The sequence below is a fragment of the Meriones unguiculatus genome, chromosome 3, assembly GCF_030254825.1.
Source record: "Meriones unguiculatus strain TT.TT164.6M chromosome 3, Bangor_MerUng_6.1, whole genome shotgun sequence".
Lineage (NCBI taxonomy): Eukaryota > Metazoa > Chordata > Mammalia > Rodentia > Muridae > Meriones > Meriones unguiculatus.
Window position 1 is genome coordinate 90,856,525 of NC_083351.1, and position 14,874 is coordinate 90,871,398.

The following is a 14,874-nucleotide window of genomic DNA, read 5'->3' on the forward strand; positions in this document are numbered from 1 at the left end:
GATTCTTTACCATCCTCCTCCACCTATTTTTCTATCCCATTCTCTGCTGTAAACGTTTATCTCAGTATTTTTCTTTCCACTTTCATAGCCTATGCATTGTGTTATCCTCCCCTTCTTCATTCATTCATTAAATCATCTTATGGGCCCCCTTCTAGTTTCTCTGTCTTTACCTATTTTTACTCCTACCTTAATACATATATGTAGCTGTTAGGAACCAGGGTCCTCTTATTAGGGAGAAAATATTGTATCATATTAAGGAAGGTATCCCAGACTCAAAAAGACATTTTTGTGTGTTTTAGGGCTTACTTTGTGGTCCGTTATCTGATTAATTTTGGAAAAGTTTCCACGTACTACTGAGAAGAATGTGTACTCTCTGTGGCCTGTAATATTCCCGAAGGCCGTGTTACAGCTACCTGATCTATGGAAAATTTACCAATGAGTTTTCTTCGCTGACTTTGAGTTTGGAAAACTTATGTAGGTATAAGAGTGGGATACTGAAGTCTTCTATTGTTCTGTCAGTATCTAGGCACCATTTTATCCCTCGTAGCATTTATTTTATGAAATAGGGATTACGAAAATTCAATACATCATTGTTTACAATGTTTATCTGCTTGATGAATTGTTTACTTTATTGGCATGAAGTGGCATTATTATTTTCTTCTTCTTTTTATTGCATCTCCAATCTTTTGGCTAAGATCAATTATAGTATGTCTTCTTGTTTTTAAGACTTTTTTTTTCCCCAGAAAATCAATACGCCACATTCATTTGTTTGGTAGGTTGATTTTCAGCATTTAGTCTTGGGTTTTGGTTATTTTTTTCCTAATTATATATGTTTCATAGATAGCAGAATCCTGTTTATTAATCCAATCAGCCTGTGTCTTTTCATTAGTGTGTAGAGGTAATTTTTCAAGGTTAGTATTGAGAACGGTTTTTAGTATTGTGTTAGTGGTTGTTATTGTTGACTGTTTTATGCATGTTTTTTCCTCCTCTTCTGATGGTATTACAGGTTGCTGGGTTGCTGGGTAGGGCATGACTGGTTCCTTCCTGGCTCTCTTCTGTTAACTTTTCCTTTCATGAATATATTCTTTCTTATGGATGAAACTATCTGTCTTCTTCTTGTATATATGGTATTTTTTAAAGAGTGTTATGTGGTATTTGCTTTGTTTTAATGAATTGCCTTAACTCATGTTTGTCTTGAAATATTGTTATTTTTCTTCATATTTTAAGAGATAACTTCTCCAGGTAGAACCCTCTTTCTTGACATTTATTTCCAGGACTTGAAATAAACCATTTAATGTTTTCCTGGCTTTTAGTGTTTCTGATCAAATATGTGATGGTGCTATTCATATGTTTCTGCCTCTATATGTGACTTTACATTTTTCCTTAAAATTTTGATTATTCAGGCCAAAAGTAATTAACGTGCTTAAAACTGTCAAATTTGAGAATGTAACAAAATTCTAATAGAAAGTGGATAATAAAAAATACTTTGATTATTATTTCTTTGTTTTTTTATTTTTGATGTCTTGACTATGATGTCATAGGTAAGTTCTTTACTGGTCATGTCTGTAGTTCTAAATGTTTTTTTACATTTGAAAGTCTGTTTATTTCCCTATGTTTTGGAAACATGGTGCAGTGGGAGGTGGCCAGGTAATTTCTCAGAGATTTTCACAGTGACTGTACCAGTTTACACCCTGTGCTGGCTAGTTTTTATGTCAACTTGACATAAGCGAGTGTCATGCAGGAAAGAATCTTAATTGAGAAAATGCCTCTATGGGATTTACCTATAGTGAAGGCCATAGGGCAGTTTCTTGCTTGATGTGGGAGAGCCTGCTTTACTGTAGGTGGTGCTGGACAGATGGTCCTGGATGATGTAAGAAAGCATACTGAGCAAGCTCATTACTGAACCAGTTAGAGAGCGACCCTCTTGCATCAGCTTCCACCTCCAGATTCCTCTCCTGCTTGAGTGTCTGTAGGCACTATATTTTTAATCCTTCTTTATTTGGATTCTTAAACCTCTTCCTCCCTTCCAAACCTTATTCCTTCCTATGCCCTAACACTAGAAGATTAGAGGGGAATGGGACATAGTTCTCTTTGAGCTACTTCTTGCTGATTAGGGTCATCAGGTCTACCGCTTCCCACCACATGGGGCTGTGGGCTTGGTCAGTAATGTTTTCCAGGTATCCTGAGTTCCCCTTGTGCAGCATTGTTTTATTAAACTTCTCCTGAATTTGTCCCATAGTATGATAGTTTCTACTGACTTTATAGAAGTTTCCCATTTTTTTTCCCATTTCCCCCCTGTAAGTAGTATACAAGATGCTATTCTTAAGAAGCTTACTTGCTGTATGACAGAGCTTGTGTAAGACCTCCCCAGCCCAGTTTTTATACTTTCTACCTTATGCTTTTCCTATCTTTTCATCTTCTGGTACCTTCAATTCAGGACCCTGTCTCTGAAGAATGACCTACTGATTCAGGGCATTGGTGTACTTAAGAACTAATTCTTGGAATACCTTTGCTGTGTAACTCTCCCATCTAAGTGGCTAGACTTGCAGTCTCCAGTCCATATTTAAATTGTTCAAAATGAAACCTGGGGCCTGAACCTAAGAAAGACTTAAGAGTGACAGCATAGGTGAATTGCAAAATATGTTCTTGGCTGTCTCTTCTTTGAGCATTAGCCAGAGCTGACTGCATACTTGTCATTAAAGAGATTTTTTTTCCTTAATTAATCTTTTAATTGTGTGTGGAGTGATTTCTCCCTGGGAAGGCATATTAGTTCTAGGACAACTGCATCTTCAGCCTTTTAGGAAAATGTTTCTGAGACAAACTATGTTGACTCAGGTCTCCTTGATCCCACTCTGTTGCTTCAACTTGCTTTCCTCTTGATGAAAATTCCTAAATTCTTTAGTTAAAAGTCTGTACCACAACAGTGTTTTAAAATTGCTCATTCGAGTCATGTAATGAAATGTCCATTTCAATATCAAGAAAAAGATTTGCATGTGGGGCATGGCTTCTGCCTCCAGACCAGAACAGGAGGAACAGTTTAATGTGTACAGTGCAAGGTAGATTGCCGAGGTTTAAGGGAGTCAGCTTCAGGGGTCACCATTATGAAGAAAGACCTGATTTAGGTAGGGAAAGAGATTTTAGAGAGATTTTGTAATTTCCCAGGATGTATTAATTCATGGGTGTGAATAAAAACAGAGCAGTTTGGTGGGTGTATATTTGGGTAGGTTAGCCTGAGCCAGTGAACATTGGGTTTCCAATTAAGGGATTGTCCTATGTCGTGGATATGTGCAAAGCTTGTTGACACACTTGAGTCAACCTATAACCCTCCTCTTTATCTCTCCTCTTTGGGGCTTTGGATTATAGTTTGATTGTCATTTACCTGATAGCCAATATCCATTTATAAGAGAATGCACACCATATTTGTATTTCTTGGTCTTGGTTACCTCACTTATGATGATTTTTTTTCTAGTTGCATTTATTTTCCTGTAAGTTTCATGTTGTCATTTTTAACAGCTGAGTAATATTCCATTGTGCAAATGTACGTTTTCTTTATCTATTCTTCAGCTGAGAAAAATCTAGTTTGTTTCCAATTTCTGTCTAGTACAAGTAGAGCCACTATGAACATAGTTGAGCAAGTGTCCTTGTGGTCAGGCAATGGTCGAGGGGAATTTAGCAGCTCTAACTTCTAGGAATCAGGTGCTTCTTTATTTAGAGAAGTAAGTTTCACAGAACAAAGATAGACTAATGATTATCCAAGTGGTACAAATTATGTGTTTGATTTTTTATTACATTTCCAGAGTTACAAGTTCAGTCACAATTAGAAAATACAAACAGAACAGAATTTATTTTTATTATTAGCCCTATAAATTTAAAGAATCTAAAGAATGTCTCCTCCAAAGCAAACACATTTATTATATGACAGCCTGCTTTTAGGCTGGCAGTGTTTGCTGTTTGAAAGCACTCCAGACAACCAAAATGTCTGAACCGGCCTTTTTTTTTTTTGAATAGCAAATACAAATACCTAACTTCTCTTACTGTATGTTTCATTTATGCTATAAAATGGGAGATGTTTATTTTTGTCAATCTATCTTACTTATTTAGTCCTGTTCCTCCAGGGATATATCCTGTATGGCCTCCTAACTTTAAACTACATTTTCAGAGAGCTCTAAGCCTATAATAAAAGACACCTTGAATCTGTAACCTGTTCTCCTGGACAGTCAGGGTGTGTCAATGGTCTCTACTTACCCTGCACTAGTTATACTGTTTGAGTTTGCTCTGGGGAAGATACCCCAAGAATATTCCTGGAGTAACGGCCTCATCTAGTTATATACTGTGCTTTACTGATCTCCAGGGGATAGGGAAGACTTCCAAATCGTGGCCAGATAAAGTTAATTTTAGAATTTTCCTAAAAATACTCAGACATAATTTTTCTCAGAAAAAGACATAAAATGAGTCATAATGCAGAAAATCCCCAGGAATGCAACATACAGAAACCAGAGATAGAAGAACGGTGATTGTAGCACTCTGCTCAGCTTTGCTGAAACAGTGTCAAGCAGCTGTGCTGGCTGCTTGACTCTCACCATTTCAGTGGATGTGGCTATGCCAGCATGTCACTCAGCAAGTATTCTTCCTGGGGTTGACCTGAGTTCAATACCAACACCTGACCCAAGTTGGGAGGCTCATAACCATCTGCTACTCAAGATACAGGACATCTGACATCCTCTTCTGGTGTGTCACCTGTACACACATGGAAGACATTCTCTCTGACACACAAACATACACATAAAAATGTGACTAGACTTGTTTTCAGAAGTGCTTATGACTTACAAAGCAGTTAGTGCAAAACAAGCTGTTTAGGTGTATAATACAAATCATATACTGTTTCTTTAAAAACCTGCTTTCTTCCATTTGTTTCTTAAATTTTTACATATCCTCAGACTGGTGCAGACTTGTTTCCAATCATCAGTCAGGATTAGGATTAGGAAACAAAATGATTTCTTAGTGATCCTAACAGACATCCTTTTCTTTATCATTAGAGAATGAGATACTTTTAGTAGTCAAAATTGTTGAAACACTTGCATGCTTTCGGGGAATCTCTCCAATTGGAATAGCCTTCCACCCCAAATTCATTTTCTATTATTGACAGAGAGAGATCCAGAGTACACAGTGTGAGTGCTGGCCAGTGATTCTTTTGATTTTGATTTTGACTGTAATCCTGTAGTTCTTGTTTAAAGGACTGTGTTATATTTATAGTTCTGTCTTTGTGTCTGCTTTTATCAGTGGTGCTCTCTATGTTGTGTGATTTTATTAATTATATTGTTTCTCTGGAAAATGATAGACCTCCAATTTTTATGCTTAGAAAATTTAATATATTATGCTATGAGTTCCTTGAGTTTTTGTTGGTTTGGGGACTTTCTATGGAGAAACAGTTTTGGTTTTCTCTTTTTGATCCTAAAGAATTGTCTCTCCTCATTTCTTGGCAGTTGTTGCAATCATCAGTGTTTGGGTTTTTACTACTTAGATATGGTTAACACATTGGTTTTGAGCTTTTAAGACTTTTATCATGTGTTATTATCTCTGTGTGCTAATTTGCTTCAGTTCTCAACATTTCAGAGCATTTCAGAGCCTACAGTCATCTAAGAGAGGTTCAACGGAGGCAGGTCCCTCTCAGTTCTCAACATTCCAGAGCCTACAGTCATCTAAGAGAGGTTCAACTGAAGGTAGGTCCCTCATCAGAATGGCTGGTTGCTAGGTCTCTGAGAGACTGTGTTCATTGATGACTGTTGTGGGGAGGATCTTCCCCTGAGGGTGGCACAATCCCTAAGAAAGTAGGCCTGAGCTGGACTAAGAGAGCCAGCTGAGCACGGGACAGTGACCAGGTAAGAGAGCAAGCCGGAAACAATGTTCGTGTTTGGTGTTTGCCTTCATTTTCTAGATTGGGTTTCTGTCCTAAGCGCCCTAAATGATGGACTGTGATCTGACAAACCCATCCAAAAAAAAAAAAAAAAAAAAAAAAAAAACATTCATTGTCTGAGATGCTTTTAGTTAGAGGATTCAATCACAGCAGCAGAGTAGCAAGTTAGAACAACAACAACAAAAAAAAAAAATGGCACACAAAAAGTGGACAGAACCTGCTGCTGGACAGAACCTGGGGATGTTCTTTTTTGGAGGAATATAGAAAACATGAGGACTTGTGATGCCAAAAGGCATAGAAAGCTGTACACAGAGCTTAATTAGCTGTTCTTGTTGGACCTACAAGATCAGAGTGTTGAGAGTAATGCAGACAGAGGAAATTGAGGTCAAGGGATTTCAGTAGAAAATACATTCCATGAAAAATTTAGCTATAGAGGTCATTTGTGTGGTATTTTGGCCTCAAATCTTTCTTGTTCTACCCATGCCCCAAAGAACTGAGTATGGCAGAATTAAAAAATACTGGGCTGATTTATTAGGTGTAATATTGAATCTGTTGGATGGCTATTACTAGTGACTCATTCAGGACTAGAGTGAAAAAAAGCAACAAGCGGGGCAGAAATAAATGCAAAGTCTTTGTCTTGTAGAGAAAAACAGGTAGTTTCAGGTGGCAATCAAGTGCTGAAACAGAGGCATGACATTTCAAGGCGATTATAACCATTACAGAGAGGGCCTTTGCTCAGGATTGGAAGCCTAAGAATATGCCCTCCTGCTAAGCCTTAACACTGTGTCCTGCTAAGCCTTAAATTAATGGAAGGAGGAGCAAAGTGATTCCTACTCCCAGGAAGAAACTTCATATAAAACCTGCTGCATCTGTGGGCCAAGCCTGGGAGGGTCCATCCCAATTTAGAAGCCAAACTTGACAGGGTCACCTATAATGTGCTGGTTCTGGAAACAAGAAAGATGCAAGATTTAAGGTCATGGGTTCTTTTCCTATGGTCTCAGTTCAGCACTGTTTCAACCGTCTATATTGGGCAGAGTCAGAGCCCCAGTGAGGAAACTGTCAGAGTGCATTGCATAAAGCTGTAAGATGAAGCCTGAGTTGCATTTTGAGACCACAAAATGTTGAGACATCTAAGCTGTGGGAAATCTGCCATGGAGAGGTGAATAAAGGGAGCAGAAGTAATCAAACTGAGAGACGTATAAGAAGTTGGAGGCATAGAGCCATCTAAACTCTCTGAAACTGAAGTCCCATGTGTCCAAGACAGAGCTACAAGATTTGGTGTTTGCCTTGTTGGGTTTCTTTCCTTGATCCAATCTTCCCTTGCTATATACACATTCTACTCTATTGGAATGGGAAAGAGTATTCTGTGTCATTGTATCTTGGAAAGGTATAACTTATTTTCTGATTTTACAAGATGTGGCAGTCAAAAGATTGCCTTGAATGTCAAAAGAGTCTTTGGACATTTGGACAGTGTAAGGGCTATTGCAGACTATTAGGATCATTGGAGTTAGACTAAATGCATTTTCATCATGAGATGACTCTGAGCCTATAATGACCAGGGTCAGAAGTAGTTGATTGAATAAAAAAACTCCTAGATAAGATGATGTCTTTGAACTCTTGTCTGTCCATTGTATCTTTCTTTGGGGAGCTTATAGAAGCTTTTGTAGGAGGAACCTTTCTAGATTCCTTATTAGGGTGTTCTTGATTATAGACTGTCGGGAAGAGAATGGAATTGTGACATTCTAAGTTTTCTTTGGTAAGATTAATTCAATAGAGCTAAGTTCACAATATTTTAACAATCCCAGAAAATGTACTGGGTTAGCTGTGCTTCAGCATTGGGCCAGTATTTTCTCTGGGAAACACTGAAAGTGTTTAATTCTAGGTGGGTAATGATAAACATTCTACTATGTTGAATGTCTAAGAAAAAAAAAAGTTATTTTAGACATTGTGCCAGTGAGTAAGCATGCTCTATGAAAAGGTGTTAAGTAAACTCTCCTTTGGTTCATCTGCATCACGAAAAAGTGTCCCTGCCGTGACAAAAAAAGAGAAATTTAAATTCAATTTAAGTGACTAGTTCATACAAACTGCTGGTGTATAGAAATGTGGAGTACACTAAAGAGAGGGAAAACCTTCCACCTGCAGGGAGACTCATTAAGATACAAATATAGGTGGAACAGCCTATGCAGAGAAGTCAGTCTCAGTCCCTTTAGGGGCTTTCACAGGGGTCACCCAAAACCATCAGAACACACAGATAGATACATTACAATTCACAGCAACAGCAAAAGTACAGTTATGATGAAATGGCAATGAAAATAATTTTATGGTTGCGGGTTGCCACAACACGGGGAACTGTATTAAAGGGTCACAGCATTAGGAAGGCTGAGAACCACTGCTTTAGGAAATTGCTCAAACTGATCAGGTACACTAGGTCCCTCTGTCCCCAGACAGTAAAGACTGCTGAGACACTCTCACACAAGCTACGCTGCCTAAGAAGAGGTAGCTGAGCCACTAGCCAGGAACAAGCAGAGACCATCCCAGTCACCTGAAACTGGCTCAGACCACCTGAGCTACCTGAAAAGAACACCCTGTTGAGCTGCCTGCAGGTTGTGCAGTGAGCTCAAGGTTTCCAGCTTTGGGGAGGCATCACCCATGCTGGGATGGGTTGTGGATGATGCAGCTGTCCTTGAGTTACTTCTGCTCCTCTAAGTAACCCCTCAGCCATACTCCAGTAACTACCCCAGGGAAACTCATTGGTGTTTTCCTTACTTCTGTCTCTCATCAGTTCTTTATCTGGGGTGGGTAGGCATTTATTGAGTCTCCCCAGGAATAGGGTCATACAACACCTGCTTTTCATGACTTGAGGCTTCAACTTTAACAAGTTTCACAATTTCTTTCTTTCTTTCTTTCGTTCTTTCTTTCTTCTTTCTTTCTTTCTTCTTTCTTTCTTTCTTCTTTCTTTCTTTCTTTCTTTCTTTCTTTCGTTCTTTCTTCTTTCTTTCTTTCTTTCTTTCTTTCTTTCCTCTTTCTTTCTTTCTTTCTTTTTTTTTGTAAGGGTGGGTCTCAGATAGCCAGAGCTGGCTGCCAACTCACTCTGTAGCTGAGGATGACTTTTAAAATATATTTTCAATTAAATTTTTTTAGACAGACTCTCATTATGTATGCTTTGCAGACCTAGAATTCACTATGTAGGTCATGCTGGCCTCAGGATCACAGAGATCCAGCTGCCACTGCCTCTAGAATCCTGGGATTAAGGGCATGCACTACCACAGTCATCCTGACCTTGAATTCTTGACCCATCTCTGTGTTACTCTTTTCTAAGTTTAATTTAAAATCACACATACAATTAAAAGTACATAAAATGTAGAAATAAGATGAAGAATAGCAACTCCCCAGAGGTTTGTTCCACTTGTATTGTTCTTGGAGATGCCAACATTACTCTGGAAATACAACAAGACAGAAAGCAGATGGAGTGAGTAAGGAACTTGTTTGGCCCTAATCCTCGTCTCCTCCCCATACATTAGCTAGAAAGCACCAACATGCCCCTGTGTGGAAAAACACAGCTGAAGGAGGTACAGAAAGGATTCAGGGAAGAGGCATCTATAAGTCTAATAATGTAGATTACACAAAAAATTGATCTGGAGTTAATGCAAACATATATTTCCTACCAATTGAATAATTATATAATGCTACCTATAAATACTGTCTAGTCATTTAAACAAAATAAACACTGTCTTTGTTTAACACTACAGAAATACATTGTGTTTTTTGTTCTATTGGTGCAGGGATTCTACACCTCACTGCAACACACTGGCCCAAACATCATGGAAAGTATGTATCTTACAACACAATTATATAGGGAAAATGTACACAGATTTCTTTCAGAATAGTTTTCCAGCAACGTTGCCCAGTGTTGGTCCTACCTGTGTCTGAATGCTTGAACAATATGTTCCAACAATGTCTTTTGACTAGGTTTGGTCAAACAAACATTAGAATATATGATTTAAACATTCTCTTCCATTGTTGGTTATACCCTTGGGCAAGATATAGTATGTAGAACCCCATGGCCAGGACACATGCCCTAGGCAAGAGCAGGCCCAAGCTACTACAAACAGGAGGGAAGCCATCTTAAACCAACCAGTCTCAGTCAAGGCACCAGATGGCTAAAGTGTCAGTTGTGATCTAGCCAGCAGTAGCACAGGAACTGTCAAATGAACGCACTGCAAAATGTGCTCATCAAAACTGTTCTTATTTTTAAACTACCGAATTTTGGTTATTTCCTTACTCAATAAATGTAAACAAATATCTCAGAAGCCAAATTCAATGACTTTAACAGAAATATACCAAGCACATATTCTCAAAGTATACAACAAATATAATCAGAAGACTTTCTTAAGCACGTGCACAAGATCTGAAAATGACAATGAATGTCAACTGCAGGAACTTAGGTTACTGGTGTGAGGACAGATGACATGAACCATTAAAAAAGTACATTCATAAAGTCTACTTTACAACTCTGTGTGTGCACACACATGCGCTTGTGCATGCACCAATGCTCACATGCATGTGCGCAGAAGCCAGAGAACCTTAGGTTTCCTTCCTCAGACATCATCTACCTTTTATTTGAGACAAGGTCACTTATTGATCCAGAAGTCCCAAAAGCAGGCCTGTCTGGCTGGAGAGCAAGCCCAAGACAGTCACCTGTTTGCTTCTCCCCAGAGGTGGGATTACAAACACGTGCCACCATTGAAGGGGCTCTAGCAGGCCTGAGATGGCAAACACTGCAGACAGGTTTTGCCCTGTTACCCCTTTCCTCTCCCTGGATAAAAACCCTTACATTTCGAAAGGAGGCCCCCACGGTCTATTCCCTTATTTTGCCACTGACTCATTCCTGAGACAAAACACCAAAGTCCAACTATCAAAATCCATTATTTGTCTGATATGTCTAATGAGGATTTACCAACGTTTTCCCCTTAAAACCCAGGCAGAAACATCCTCTTTGTTCTCTTGCTTTCCTTGCTTGCTCGCACTTGCTGCTGCTGTCCTTGCAGCCCCCACCTCCACTGACCCACTCAGGACAATAAATCTTTGTGCTGAGAATTTAGTGTCTGGGTGTGCTCTGTACTAATTGCTGGGGGTGGGGCGGGGGAGGGAGTCACCTCCCTTTCAACCACACCACATGTACATACATACATGTATATATACACACACAATGCTGTATATCTGTGTACATACACATATATATCTTTTGGTATCCAATTTAGGTCCTCGTGGTTACAAATATCATGCATACAGCTATCTCTCCAGCACCCTCACTCTTTGGTGAGATTCTCTTGTAGGCTTAGATGTTCTTGAACCTGCTCCATAGCTAAAGATAGTTATTTTTTAATCAGGAGCCTTCCATAACATTTTTTTTTTAACTCAGGGACTTGCACATGCTGTTATGGTCTAGGGCAGGGCTCCAGTAGTGAGTAACAAACACCTCAACCCTCCTAGGATGATCTTGAAGCCCTGATTCCCCTGTGTCTACTTACCAAAAGCCGTGCTGTCAGGCATGCATCACAAATTTTAGTTATGTAAAAAACAAAAACATAAAAAGGACTTATAACTTTAGAGTATGTTACTACAATAGACTCTAACAAAATCATTTTCTTATGGGCATCAGGCAATATACTTTCCCTATTTTAAATAATGTTTAATAGAATATTATTATTTTCCTGAGTATCAGAGATAGTAAATGAGAAGTGTAAGAGTTATTTTCATTATAAAAACCATATCATCCACAAAATCTTGATATTTTAGATAAGGTAGTTAAAAGTATATGTTTATTCTAAGCAGGGCTTAATACTATAAAAAAAGACTCATGACAAATGAAAACTTGATGGCAAAATATGTAAAAACCAGAAAAAGACATTAGGAGTCTAGTATCTACAAATGTTGAGAGCTTGGGCAAGTCAGATCTCTTTTGGTTGGTTTTTCACCTTTTAGATAAAGTGTAAGTCTTCCCAAAACTGACATGTACATCAGTGCGTTTAGATGCCACATTAGGTGACAGTCATTTGAGAGCTTACTGTGTAGGTAATGTGGGTAGACGGGTGAAATGTAAATGAGCAGATACTGTACAGACAGAGCTTATCAGGTCATGCCCCACCCCAAGGTCATGCCCCACCCCAAGGTCATGCCCCACCCCAAAGTCCCCTACAATATTAGTAACAATCCCTAAGGCCATGCCTGACTCTTCTCTCCTGAGAATTGGTCCAAAGCTTTCAACATCACACAGTCCCTGATAGGTATTGAGGGATATTTGCACCTGTGAGCCTCTGCCACACAAAAACTTTCTAATAAGCTGACTGAATGAGACTGGAGAAAGCAGTGGGTGGAAGTTGCCCCCCCTCCCCCAATGAATACTTATTCCTTTCAGGATCAGAGATAAAGAACTGCTAGTTTCTCTTCTGCCTCCTCCCCTTCATCCCTCTGAAATGGATCTGAACTATTTACTGGTATTGTACCATCCAAAATGCTGTTAATGAACTGGACCATGTCACTGGCATCCTTTAAAAAAAGTGCTGTTGGTTTGAGGCATTTAGTGTAACTACCATTGGGACTGTCAATTCACTAGAAAAAAATGGGGGGAAAAATCAAAATTTATATTAGGCACATCAGAGACAAATACTCTAGTGCTCATTTACATCTCAGTAGCTACAGTTAGAGAAGAAAACAGATATTTTCAAACCTTTACCCCTGTGGTCTATAGGAACTTTTCAACATCTGCATAAAATTTACCATTAGCCAAGATTGTATGAAAATATTCTAAAAATCAACACCTGAGTAACAGTGGTTAAATAAAAGAATAAAAGTTCTGCTGTGCAAAACAGATTTCTGCACAGTACTATACAGAATACTAATAACATTTAAGCCCGCCTCACCCTGCCTCAGATGGTACTCTGTTGATGCTTGTTTTCAAATTCTATTTTATTGGGGGTATTTACTGCTTCTACATCCCTTCTCCAACCCCCCAACCTGGGTATGAAAAAGAATTTTAGTGGGGCATAAGGCACAGACCCCTTTACTTCTCCTGGCCGTTTGGAGTCAGTTGGGTTATTTTGGGGCAATACCAACCTCCGTCAACAGCAAAAACAGCAAGCATTCCCCTTCAAGCCAGTGTTGAAAACATTTCTCTCCATGCACCACATGGTCCATATCTGGTCTCTCCAAACTGCTACACCAAACTGCCATGCACCAACACTGCACAGCATGCCTTCTTGCCTCCCGGCTCTCAAATTTATTTTCCTCAGTGTCCTAGACCACACCCCTCTCCATGATGCAAAAGGCAGGTCCTTACAAGCTGGCAAAGACAACGCCCCGCAGAAGACAATTATTAGCGATGGACAAACTAAAGCTCAAACTAAACTCCCACACTTGAGATTAAAACAAAAACCCATTTACATAACATAACTGAGTTTACAAAGAAATCAAAGCTTCCATTACGGTATTCAGAAACCCACACAGGCAGAAGGAAGGTCTCCGGAACCACACTGTTCGAATCTGGAGCTTTCTTTTAATATCACAGGATGTTAGTCAAGAACTTTAGCTTCTTATATGTAAAGCTTTTTTCTTAAAATATAAAACCCAATACCTAACTTGCTACACGATATGAGAAAATTAAGGCGAAACATCCAGAATGGTACCTTGTATATATTAAGTAAACAAACAATACATGTTGAATAAACAATATTTTGAAGTTTCTGTATTCTCCTGTCACTCTACCCAAACAACAGGATACATGTATTTTCCAATAGGCTTAAACATTCATCAAAGCGGATCATACCCTAGCACATAAGGCCCTGTTGCTATGGCTTGAACATGAAATGGCCTGAATATCACCAGCTCCTGATAGCATCTTTGTAGGCAGGTGACTCTTCAACAGTTAACCTAGCTAGATGTTCCAAGTCACTGGCAACAGGCCCTAGATGGTTTATCTTCCTTTTCTCTCCCTCTACTTTTACTTCTTAGTCACCCACAGTGAGGGGTGCCAGCCACACATTCCTGCTGCCATGAGAACCTGCCTCATTTAGACTAAAAGCAACAGAATCACAAACACTGATTGAGACCTACAAACCAAAGTAAATTTTACCTCCTTTAAAATGTTTTCCTCAATTATTTTTCAGAGAGAAAACAAAACAAAAAACAAACAAAAAAACCCGTACCCTTCAAACCTAACAACTTAAGCTGACTATGATATTGTGACTGTAATTTGAGCTCAATGTTCTATTTAACAACTGATTAAACTATGTATTAAATGTTCATCTACTGCTAGATACTGTCATCTCGGATTATGGTTAGTTATTAAAACAAAACTCCTGTGGATGTTGCAAAACGTTTTTTAAATGAATCTATCTACTCACTGCAAACAGCTTAAGGAACGGTCTTATCAAAGTCCCTATCATACACGGCAACAAATGTATTTCTATTACATTTACATTATTGTAAAGAGGATACAGGAAGGGTATCTTTATGAGATTATACAGAGTATCTTTCCTCTTAGGTTTATACAGGATCAACCTTGCAACTTCTATAAACAATAACTGTTCTATGGGCCATGGGAAATATATAAACAATTGTTTTTCTTTTCTTTTTTGATATTAAAACTTTAGTGCCATTTGGGGAACAATGTGGAAGGGGGATGGAAGCAAAATGAAAACAATATAAGCTAGAGAATGGGAGGTGTGCAGCAAAAAAGATGACTTCTCCACACGGCACAGCTGCTGCAAGTATGAGCTCACAGCAGCCACGGTTATCTGCACAAGCCCCGCATGAGACCAGGCCTGTCAGCATCCTTCCTGCACAAGGGAGGGGCTATGTGGTCCTATCTCTTCCTGTGTGATTACTGGCAGTTAATAGCTGTTGGGTCAGGAGCTTATCACTTTCTTACATGATGTTACCTATGACCTGGTCATCAACGT